We start from the raw sequence: 12,079 nt of genomic DNA, 5'->3' as shown, positions 1-12,079 counted from the left end.
ATCTGTACCTATTGCCTTGCAGTAATTTGGTGGGACACTGGTTCTTTCTAAATTAATGAGTGAAGACAGCCTTACCTTGTGATTGCATGATTGTCTCACTCGGAGTGCCATCTGTCCCAGAGATGTGAAACATGCACCACATTGCTGAAATAAGACATCACTTCTAACACATCAGTGTGGGAGCTGCCAGACTGAATTAGAAAATACAAGACAGCAAGGTGAATTGAAAATGAAATCATTTTCTTTAATCAGTCGCAGGATGTGGGTGTTGCTCAAAAGCCCAGCACTTACTATCCATCCCTAACTACTTTGAGCTGCTTTTTTGAACCGCTCCAATCTGTACAGGGAACGTGCTCCCTCTGTGCTGTTAAGCAGAGAACTGGAAGATTTTGACACAAAAATGACAAAACAGTATATTTCCAAATCAGGATGACATCTGACATGGAAAGGAACATGCAGACAGTGATGTTCCCATGCATTTACTACCCGTGTCCTTCTAATGTGTGGGTTGCAGGTTTGGAAGGTGCTATTGAAGGAGCAGTGGTAAGTTGCTACAGTTCCTCTTCTGTATATTAAACACAGTGTATTGGTAATGAAGGCAGTGAATGTTTGTGGTGTTGGAGGGATTTCTAATTAAGGAGGCTGCACCATCCTACATGGTGCTGAGCATTACCATAAGAGTTATTGAATCTGCACTGATCCTGGCAAATGAAGAGTATTCCATCACACTCCTAATTTGTTCCTTGTAGATTGTGAAAACGCTTTGGGGTGTGAGAAAGTCAATCACTTATCCTGTAAAAATCAGCCTCTGAACTGTTCTTGTGGCCGCAGTGTTTATGAAACTAAAACAGAACAAAAATGAAATATGGACTCAACTCCACTTAGCCACGTTCTCACCGTATCCCTTAATTAGTTTTTATTTTGAAAAATAAAGGATCTTAGCTTTAAAAACGTTTACTGAAGTAGCATCAACTACTTCACTGGGCAACAAATTCCAAAGATTTACAACCCTCTGGATGAGGAAGTTCCTTCTCAATTCAGTAGTCACCACTGCAGAGGGGAATAGATTCAATGTTTCAGAACAGTAATGTGTGATTAGAATTGAGGAAATTGGAAAAGGTTGAATCTTGTGGAGGGGTTGGAAACCTTAAGTTCCTTTTAGAATGGCATTTGGTGCCATTCAGACACTTAACAGGCCATCAGCAGGCCATACCCCGGGGCCCTTGATCCTCTGGAGGCAGAGGTCTGACCACTGAGAGCTGCCAAAAAAATCAGAGCTTGGCAACACTTCTATACTCAACTGTGCCACAGGGAAGCAGTGGCTGCTACTGTTACTGCACCCTTCAGAGACGTAGGAACAGGAGTCATCAAGTCATAGCAATGTACAGCACAGAAACAGATCTTTCGGTCTAACTCATCCATGCCGACCAGATATTCTAACCTAATCCAGTCCCATTTGCCAGCAGTAGGCCATTCAGCCCCTCAAGCCTGTCCCACCATTCAATGAGATCATGGTTGGTCTGTGGTCAAACTCCACGTTTGGTCCATATCCTTTAATCCCATTACTTAACAAAAATCTATCTGTTCTGTCTATCTATCTGGATCCAAAACATTGACTCTGATTTCTGTCTACAGATGCTGCCAGACCTGCTGAGCTTTTCCAGCAATCTCTATTTAGATTAGATTACAGTGTGGAAACAGGCCCTTCGGCCCAACAAGTCCACACCGACCCGCCGAAGCGCAACCCACCCATACCCCTACATTTACCCCTTATCTAACACTACGGGTAATTTAGCAAGGCCAATTCACCTAACCTGCACATCTTTGGACTGTGGGAGGAAACTGGAGCACCCGAAGGAAACCCATGCAGACACGGGGAGAACGTGCAAACTCCACATAGTCAGTCACCTGAGGCGGGAATTGAACCCGGGTCTCTGGCGCTGTGAGGCAGCAGTGCTAACCACTGTGCCGCCCACTATTTGTGTTTCTGATTTCCAGCATCTGCAGTTCTTTCAGTTTTTATTTAAAAATCTATCTGTCCCAGATTTAAAATTAACAACTGAACCAACATCCAATGCCATTTGTGGAAGAGAGTTCCAAATATCTACCACCATTTGTGTGTGGAAGTGCTTCCTGACATCTCTCCTGGATGGACTCGCTCTAATTTTAAGACTATGCACCCAACTTCTAGACCTTAGTTTGAGGAGGGAACCGGGCATGATGTGTCAGGATGAGAAGTGAGTCATGGGGTTTGGGTTGTGGTAGTCGAGGTGAAGTGGAGGGTGGGTGTGATCAGTAGGAAGGACAGGGGCTTAGCTCTCAGCAGATAGTCCATAGGCCTTCCCTCCACAGGTGGAGGCAGGAAGGTGGCAAGGTCCTCTTACCTTGCAATGATGTCTTAGAACTTCAACTCAATGGCACGGTAAGGGCCAAGTTACAGAGAAAGTAAGCCTGATGTCTAGCCATGTGAACATTAGGAACATGTGCAGAGAAGCAGGTGGAGTAGACCTACTAGTATTAAATGATAACCAGGAAGGTTAGAGCCGAGTCAATCTCTGAATATTATGTAGTGTAACATTTCTTCTTGATATGTAATGAACAGTGTTATAAAGAAGCTCAAGCTTTAAGACAGTTCTTGAGCTTGCCAACTCCTTGATTGATCTGTATTAAATCTAAACTCATGGATGTGGGCATAAAGCTACACGACAAATATTGCTGGACTGTTCAAGATGCAACCCCTTAGCCCCATGTAGTGTTACATTTCTTCTTGATGGGTGTGTCAGGATGGGAAGTGAGTCATGGGGTTTGGGTTGTGGTGGTCATGGTGAGGTGGAGGGTGGGTGTGATCAGTAGGAAGGACAGGGGCTTAGCTCTCAGCAGATAGTCCACAGGCCTTCCCTCCACAGGTGGAGGCAGGAAGGTGGCAAGGCCCTCTTACCTACCGTCTTGCTGATAAATGCAACCTCCCACCCCAACAGCACCACCAAACATAACATGGGGGAGAACGCAAAATTCTGCCCAGACAACTAATAGATTTTGAGAAAGGGAGGGGAAGAGGAAAGTCAGAAGGTCTGTCATAGTGGAAGAGATTACAGGACAAACGGTTTCATCATCCAAAAAAACAAAGTGAGTGATATAGATATAGGAAAGAAATAAAATAAAGTCTAATGAGATATGAATGTCTAGACAATAGCCAACTGAATGCAATCTGAAGGAATAAAGCTAGAAATGAGAGAAAAGAAGTAAAAGGTTACAATGGAAACCAGGTGAACAATTAAAATGAGGAATAACAAGAAGCTTCAAATCAGGTTTGTGGAGTAAAAGAAGTCATTCCAGAAGGCGATCACCCTGCAGTCACACTAGACTGCATCCTGAGCAGAGAAGGCAGTGTATACTAACATAAAATAAATACAAATTGCTATTTCATGTGAGGGAGTGTTTGTTTTCTTCTCCTTTTCATTCTTTAACTTTTCACTTGGAACTCTGTGTGGAACCTTTGATGTTGAGAAGGGAGGAGTTAAAAGGATAGATGCTGCAGATCTTGTGCTTACACAGAAAGTTACCTTAGGAAGAGGCGAGGGTTGGCTCAGGAGTGGACCGAGGTATTATGGAGAAAATATTCCATTCACAATTCTGGAAAGGAAGGGGAGAGTAAGATGTAGTTGGTGGAGGGGCCACTTCCTCCACACTCAAACACTTCATTCAGTAATGATATTACAAGCTGCTGTTGCATTGAAGTCTGCCACCTTTGCTCCTTACAAGTAGTGTTCAATAGAGAGGAGTACTCACTCACCAGCTTTCAAAAAGCAATCAGTGGTAATCAGTGGGGTATTTCATTGCTCTGTTAGTCAAAATTTCATGGGATCTGGAGTCAATGTTGAACACTGACAGTTTACCACCATTCTTTCACCTCTGGTGTCCTGCTGGTGTGATGGTGATGGTTGAGTTAAAGCTGTTGATTGAAATGATGTTTCTGCAAGTATTAGGATCATTTTTTTCACGGGTTTGTGTTGGGTCACTCCAACATTTGGTAGAGGTTCCCAAATGGAAGCAAGATGGAATAGGTAGGGCTGAATGGGCTAAATGTGGTGCTGGCTAGTCCATCCAGTTATCTTCTTATCATCATTTTATGAAGCAACTTTGATATAATTCAATAGCTTCTTCAGCCATATAGAGTGCAGTTCAGCACCAAGCTGTAGGTCCATCAGTGGCACATATAAGCCAGACAGTGGCAGAAGTGAGTACTGCAGATGCTGGAGATTACAGTCAAGATTAGAGTGGTGCTGGAAAAGCACCGCAAGTCAGGCAGCATCCGAGGAGCAGGAAAATCGACATTTTGGGTAAAAACTCTTCATTAAGGTAAGGGCAGCAGATTTCCTTTCTTAAGATTTTTCTTTGTAACAATCAAGTATTTTTAATGGATACATCTTCCCAGATTTATTCAATTAACTGTGTTAAGATTCCCCAGCTGCTGCAATGGGATTTAAACTCGACTCTGGATCATTAGTCTTGCCTTCTGGTTTTGAGCCCAATAACATAACTACAATGTTACTGTACATGTCATAAGCAATGGCTTGCAAAAACATCCCACTGGCAATACTTGTGAAGGTTGTGAGCTGTACAATGAGTAGGAAAGATCACTGCTGAGCAAGGTCTATTTTATAGGCATTAATTATATTGATAGTTCACAGCAGTGAAACCAAAAAAAAATTAAACCACAAAATCCTTTCTCATAAAAACAAAGAGCAATGAATCAGACTTCAAGTCATGACCTTGCTGGGGTGAGTCAGGCTGCTTTCCAATACTTTTTAAACTCACGGTCACATAAAGTTAGTTTCTGTGGTCAAACATTGCTCAAAGTGTTAGGATATGAACATCCTCACAGTAACAAAGTCTTTTACTCCATTCAAATTGACACTAGAAACAGTCACTGCTCTTTCTCCAAAATCCTCCCGAATACTCCTAAACGGCCATAACACACCATGGTAACAGCCTGCATGGATCAGGCTGAAAATGACTAATTAAATGTTTATCAAGAGACAGAAATAGCAACAGAAGTGAAATGAATCAGTCAGCAAATTGGGACACTAATAGAAAATCTGCTTTCTCACCAGCAATTCAAAACTGTTCCAAAACAATAAGTGCCAAGTATTTGCATGTAACATTCATAACTTGGACCGTCTATCCTTCTTAAATGTGAGAAAGAATTCCTAGAATCCCTAAAGCTTCTAACCCATGGTCAAGTGAGAACATGATGTGGCGGTGCCAGTGTTCGTGACTGGGGTGGACAAAGTTAAAATTCACACAACATTAGTTTATAGTCCAACAGGTTTATTTGGAAAGCTAATGCTTCCAAATAAATCAGTTGGACTATAAACTGGTGTTGTGTGATTTTTAACCAAGTGAGAACAAACCACTCCTTTCTTTGAAGACTAAACTAGTATAAAACATGATGACCCAATAAGAGGAACAAAAGGCATTATATTTACATGATGCCTCCATAATACCTAAAGCATTTCACAGTCCATTAAAGAGTTCCAAAGTGTCCTCACTGGCAAATGCAGCATTCAAATTGCACATAACTAGGAGCCACAAACAGAAATGAGATAAATGACTTGATCATCTGTACTTTTTAAATGTAGTGATGTTGAGGGATAAAGGTTGACCAGGACATAGGAAGAAGTCATCTCCTCTTTGGTGAGTTCCATGGGACACCCCCAATGGAGAAACAACATGGGGCTAAGGGGTTTCATTTCAAACAGTCCAGCAATATTTGTCGTGTAGCTTTATGCCCACATCCATGAGTTTAGATTTAATACAGATCAATCAAGGAGTTGGCAAGCTCAAGAACTGTCTTAAAGCTTGAGCTTCTTTATAACACTGTTCATTACATATCAAGAAGAAATGTTACACTACATAATATTCAGAGATTGACTCGGCTCTAACCTTCCTGGTTATCATTTAATACTAGTAGGTCTACTCCACCCGCTTCTCTGCACATGTTCCTAATGTTCACATGGCTAGACATCAGGCTTACTTTCTCTGTAACTTGGCCCATACCGTGCCATTGAGTTGAAGCTCCGTGACATCTTTGCAAGGTTTCTCCAGAGTCCGAAAGTCTTTACGTGACACTACGATCCATCATTACTTCACTAGCTAGATTCATCTTCTTCTGTTTCTGAAGTGGGATCTCAACCCACAATGCTACTGAGCCAAGATGACACTTTAGCCAGAGGTTGTATACCATGAATCATTCCTTGTAGTGACAGATCGATCACTGAGGTCAAGTTTCAAATATGTTATAATCGATTTTTGGATTCCTCACACGAGAAGTTCATCTCATTTAGTCAAAATGCAAGTCTGATGAGACTGGTAAGAGAATTAACATTGTTTTAATTACAAAAACAATAAACAATAGGTGTAAATAATTGGTAAACAATTATCTGGATTATTATCTCTAATAGGTTGGGTATCCACAGCAGTACAACTAGTTTGGTCTTGAACTTTCAAGAGCACATCTGACATAATCCTAATTCTAACCCTAACCCTAAACCTAACCCTAACCCTAACCCTAACCCTAAATCTAACCTTATCATAAGCTTTTGATCCTCTGTCCTACAATTGATTCAGAACTTCACCCACCTTGTCCTACATAATAGGCACTCCTCCAAACTTCTTACCTTGATACCCCTCTCCAAACTTTTTAAATCCTAGTTAACCAGATTTTGGTCATCTTTCCCAATTTGATAACAATTAAGCATCTTGTCTTTGTTTGATTATTTATTAAAAATTTTTATTGTTGGACACCAATCTATATTAAAGTTAAGGAGTGGGTAAATTTTAAAACTGGATATAACTTTCATTACGATTAGGCCTCAAGGTATAGCTATATATGCATGTATGTGTAGACTTATGATGATGTACACAATGTCCACATTACCTGTACAGTCATTCCAACATAGCCGCAAGAGTTCCTTTCCTGAAAACTCCCGCAAATTATGAAGCTTATGAGTGTGGACCCAGTTATAAAGAGGCTAAAATGGTTAAAAATATTGCAGACGCGTGATTTTTGACCACAGATGTTAATTCTTGTTATTACTTATTTTTTGGCAAGGATTGGCGAATTTGTGATTTTGCAGATACAAAGGATTTATTTTTTCCTACCAGTTTGTTCAGACAACAATTCAAAACATTTTCAAGAAAATTAAACTATCCCACTTGATTTCAAAAGTCCTTACTGAATGGCATTCTTGGGCAGTAGATTTAATTAACAGCTGCGCTTGGGCACATTTGTGAGTTGGATCTGTAAAAAGGGAAAACATATTGATTATTCACCGTTGTTTATTCAAAACTCTTCTGTGACTGAACATATCTGCACATGGTTTCCACTGACAAGTCAGTCAATCTAATGTCAAAAAGAGACCAAGCTAGCTTTCATTTTATGGCAATGGTTCTCTATATAAAAAAGTGAGTGAGTGTCTCATGAAAGTTGCTGCAGGACAAACATTAACATGTTTTTTTTTCAGAAGAATAGTCAAGGTTGTACAATCCGCAAATATATTGCATTACTTTGACAATTGTTCATTTACCTGTTTAATCTTTTAATATTTTATATAAAACTATTGCGTCAGTTTAAAGCCTGTGCTTAGGTCTAACAGAATGTCAATTCATCCTGTTACCAAATGTGAGGTGATGCTGCGAGATTCTTTCCAATAAGATAGAATAAAATGCCAACAGTTCAATTCAATCTGAGTCTTCCAGATAGATTCATGCACGATCCAGACATTTACAAAATTGGTCAATAATGTCCAGTCTAAACTGTACATCAAATGTAAAAAGCTGGATATAATATCAATGTGATATCAAATCCATTTTCAGTCACTTCTCACTAACCTTCTCACTATCGTCCCAACCAAATCTAGTCCCACTTGCCAGCATCAGGCCCATATCCCTCCAAACCCTTCCTATTCATTTAGCCATCCAGATGACTTTTAAATTCTGGACTCCTCCACCCCAGGGAAAAGACTTTGTCTATTTATTCTATCCATGCCCCTCATGATTTTATAAAACGATATAAGGCCACCCCTCAGCCTCTGACGCTCCAGGGAAAACAGCCCCAGCCTATTCAACCTCTCTCCCTGTAGCTCAAATTCTCCAACCCTGGCAACATCCTTGTAAATCTTTTCTGAACCCTTTCAAGTTTCACAACATCCTTCTGATAGGAAGGAGACAAGAATTTCATGCAATTTTCCAAAAGTGGCCTGACCAATATTCTGTAGAGCCACAACCGACCTCCCAACTCTTGTACTCAATACTCTGACCAATAAAGGAATGCATACCAAACGCCTTCTTCACTATCCTATCTACCTGCAACTCCACTTTCAAGGAGCTATGCACCTGGACTCCAAAGTCTCTTTGGTCAACAACACTCCCTAGGACCTTACCATTAAGTATATAAGTCCTGCTAAGTTTGGCTTTCCCAAAGTGCGGCACCTCGCATTTATCTAAATTAAACACCATCTGCCACTTCTCATGCCATTTGCCCATCTGATCAAGATCCCATTGTAATCTGAGGTAACCTTTGTCGCTGTCCACTACACCTCCAATTTTGATGTCATCTGCAAACTTACTTACTATACCTGTGAGAGTAAGTCCAGAACTAGAGGGCATAGGTTTAGGGTGAAAGGAGAAAGATATAAAAGAGACCAAAGGGGCAATTTTTTCACACAGAGGGTGGTCTGTGTATGGAATGAGCTGCCAGAGGGAGTGGTGGAGGCTAGTACAATTAAGATGCTGCATTTTGGGAAAACAAATCTTAGCAGAACTTATACACTTAATGGTGAGGTCTTCGAGAGTGTTGCTGAAGAAAGAGACCTTGGAGTGCAGATTCACAGCTCCCTGAATGTGGAGTCACAGGTAGATAAGATAGTGAAGGCGGCATTTGGGATGCTTTCCTTTATTGGTCAGGACTTATACACTTAATGGTAAGGTCCTTGAGAGTGTTGCTGAACCAAGAGACCTTGGAGTGCAGGTTCATAGTTCCTTGAAAATGGAGTCGCAGGTAGATAGGATAGTGATGAAGGCATTTGGGTATGCTTTCCTTTATTGAATACAGGAGTTGGGAGGTCATGTTGCTGCTGTACAGGGCATTGATTAGGCCAGTGTTGGAATGTTGCATGCAATCCTGGTCTCCTTCCTATCAGAAAGATGTTGTGAAACTTGAAAAGGTTCAGAAAAGATTTACAAGGATGTTGCCAGGGTTGGAGGATTGAGCTACAGGGAGAGGTTGAATAGGCTGGAGCTGTTTTCTCTGGAGCATCAGATGCTAAGGGGTGACCGAATAGAGGTTTACAAAATCATGAGGGGCAGTGATAGGATAAATAGACAAAGTCTTTTCTCTGGGTTGAGGGAGTCCAGAACTCAAGGGCATAGGTTTAGGGTGATAGGGGAAAGATATAAAAGAGACCTAAAGGGACAACGTTTTCACGCAGAGAGTGGTGCATGTATGGAATGAGCTGCCAGAGGAAGTGGTGGAGGCTGGTACAATTGCAACATTTAAAAGGCATCTGGATGGGTATATGAGTAGGAAGGGTTTATACGGATATGGGCCAGGTGCTGGCATGTGGGACTAGATTGGGTTGGGATATCTGGTCGGCATGGACGAGTTGGACTGAAGGGTCTGTTTCCGTGCTGTACATTTCTGTGACTCTATGACTCTATATCTTATGGTCTTTTGGTGTTATAATGCCCAGTGTCACTGGAATGCCATCTCCAAATCAATGTTAAACCAAAGATAACTACCGACCAGATCAATTTTTTTGAAGAAAAACACAGTGGCAATGTTGTTGGATAATTGTATAGCCCAGGTAGATTCCCTTCGGCCCAACAAGTTCACACTGACCCTCCAGGGAGGAGCCCACCCAGACCCATTCCCCTATCCTATATTTACCTCTGACTAATTCACCTAACACTATGGGCAATTTAGCATGGCCAATTCACCTGACCCACACATCTTTGGATTGTGGGAGGAAACTAGAGCGGACCCACACAGACACAGGGGGAATGTGCAAACTTCACACAGACAGTCACCCGAGGCAGGAATCGAACCTGGGTCCCTAGTGCTGTGAAGCAGCAGTGCTAACCACTGAGCCACCATGCCAACCCTAGGTATTTTCCCTTCAGCAAAAAAGATGCATTATCTATTCAAAAGGTGCATGTTTTGTGAAATACTTGATCTCTACTAATATCGATTTTGTTCATGGAATAGCAACCTATTTTAAATGTGTGAAAGCAAACTATATTGCAGGGTTCATAACACTGGCAGGTCATTTAATATTTAAAAACTGTAAAGAAAATTCTGCATATCATGAATATTACATATACAATGCATATTGTTGGGGTCACTGTGCAATACAACATTGCCTGCAGCATTACCAATAGGGGTGAAAAGGATTTGTTTTTACTTCCCTTTACTTCTTTTGATGCAGTAAGAAAAGAAAGAATTATTTAGCTGGTGTTCTGGGAATATCACCACTGAATTAAATAATATTGGACTAATTTGAAATTCTGAAATTTAACATCATACTTTGAAAAAAATCTGAAACTAGGGTAGGATTGAGATCAAGTTCAAAATGATTTTGCTGGTAGATAATAAGATGGCACAGCATATTAATGAATCTATGTTTGGTATATTCATGTATGGCATGCCCATCCTGGTGTGTCCATATTTGGCATACCCATGGCTAGCATTTTCATGTTGTCATATCAAGGTTTGGTGTAACAATTTCTGATATATCCATATCTGATGGGTGCATGGTGGTACACCCACAACTGGTCTATTCTTAACTTCATCACTTTCTACTTTGAAGGACGAATCAACTGGACAAAGTGTGCAATGTTTTCATAAGGTGTTAGAATGCCCTCGAATAAAAAAATGTTATAATTTGGACCATGCAGGCACTTGGCTTTGCATATTCCAAGTCTACATGAACAAGGAGTTAGGATGGCTAAAATACGCTACAAAATGTCCTTGGCGAGCAGGTTTAAAGAGAATTCAAGACATTTCATACATATGCCAGAAAAAAGAGGGTGGCTAGGGAAAGAGTAGGCCCGCTCAAGGATAAAGGAGGGAGCCAGGAGAAACGGGTGAGATCTTTTTTGAGTGCTTTACATCAGTAAAGAGCAAAGAGAAAAACATGACGGATGCTAAAGTTAGGGAAAGGTATGTGAATACTCTCAGGCAGGTTAACATAGTGAAGGTGGAAGTGTTGGGTATCTTAAAGTACATTAAGGTAGACAAGTTCCCAGGGCCTGATGGGATCTACCCCATGATACTGGGAGGCAAAGGAGGAAATAGCTGAGGGCTTAAAAGATATCTTTGCATCCTTTTTGGCCTCAGGCAAGGTTTCAGAGGACTGGAGAATAGTTAATGTTGTTCATTTAGTTAAGAAGGGAAACAGAGATAATCCAAGTAATTAAAGGCTGGTGAGACTGACGTCAGTGATGGGGAAGCTGTTAGAGGAGATACTGAGAGTCAGGATTTAAACACATTTGGAAGCGAATGGACTTGTTAGTGATAGGGAGCATGGGTGTGTGCAAGGAAAATCATGTCTCACCAACTTGAGTGAGTTTTTTGAGGAGGCGACGAGAATGATTGATGAGGGAAGAGCAGTGGACATTGTCTGCATGGACTTTAGTAAGGCATTTCACAGTACCTCATGACAGGCACGTGCAGAAGGTAAAGTCTCATGAGATCCAGAGTGAGCTGTCTAGATGGATACAAAACTGGCTTGGTCATAGAGAGTAGAGATGGAAGGGTGCTTTTTGAAATGGAGATCAGTAACTCGTGATGTTCCACAGGGATCAGTGCTGGGACCTTTGTTGTTTCTAAAATACATCAACGATCTGGAGGAAAATATGAGTGATATAAGTAATTTTGCAGATGACACCAAAAATGACAGAGTTACAGATAGAGAGGAGGATTGTCAAAGGATACAACAGGATATAGATAGATTGCCGATATGGGCAGAGAAATGTGAGATACAGTTTAACTCAGAAAAATGCAATGTGATGCAAATTG

At 41.1% G+C, this 12,079-nt stretch overlaps 1 protein-coding gene across 1 annotated transcript in view; it reads left to right on the top strand.

Moving 5' to 3' along the window:
- The first annotated feature begins 407 nt into the window (after positions 1–407).
- Positions 408–12,079, top strand: part of LOC122563116 (plasma membrane calcium-transporting ATPase 1-like) — a 391,378-nt gene continuing 379,706 nt past the window's right edge. Inside the window, exon 1 of the mRNA XM_087973527.1 lies at positions 408–543. The gene's annotated coding sequence lies outside the window, so the exon portion shown is untranslated. The remainder of the gene's footprint in view (positions 544–12,079) is intronic.

This window comes from Chiloscyllium plagiosum, unplaced genomic scaffold (genome assembly GCF_037043375.1).
Source record: "Chiloscyllium plagiosum isolate Xiang-an unplaced genomic scaffold, Cpla_swu_hap1 HiC_scaffold_26, whole genome shotgun sequence".
Taxonomy (NCBI): domain Eukaryota; kingdom Metazoa; phylum Chordata; class Chondrichthyes; order Orectolobiformes; family Hemiscylliidae; genus Chiloscyllium; species Chiloscyllium plagiosum.
This window is presented reverse-complemented; position numbering and strand designations above follow the sequence as displayed.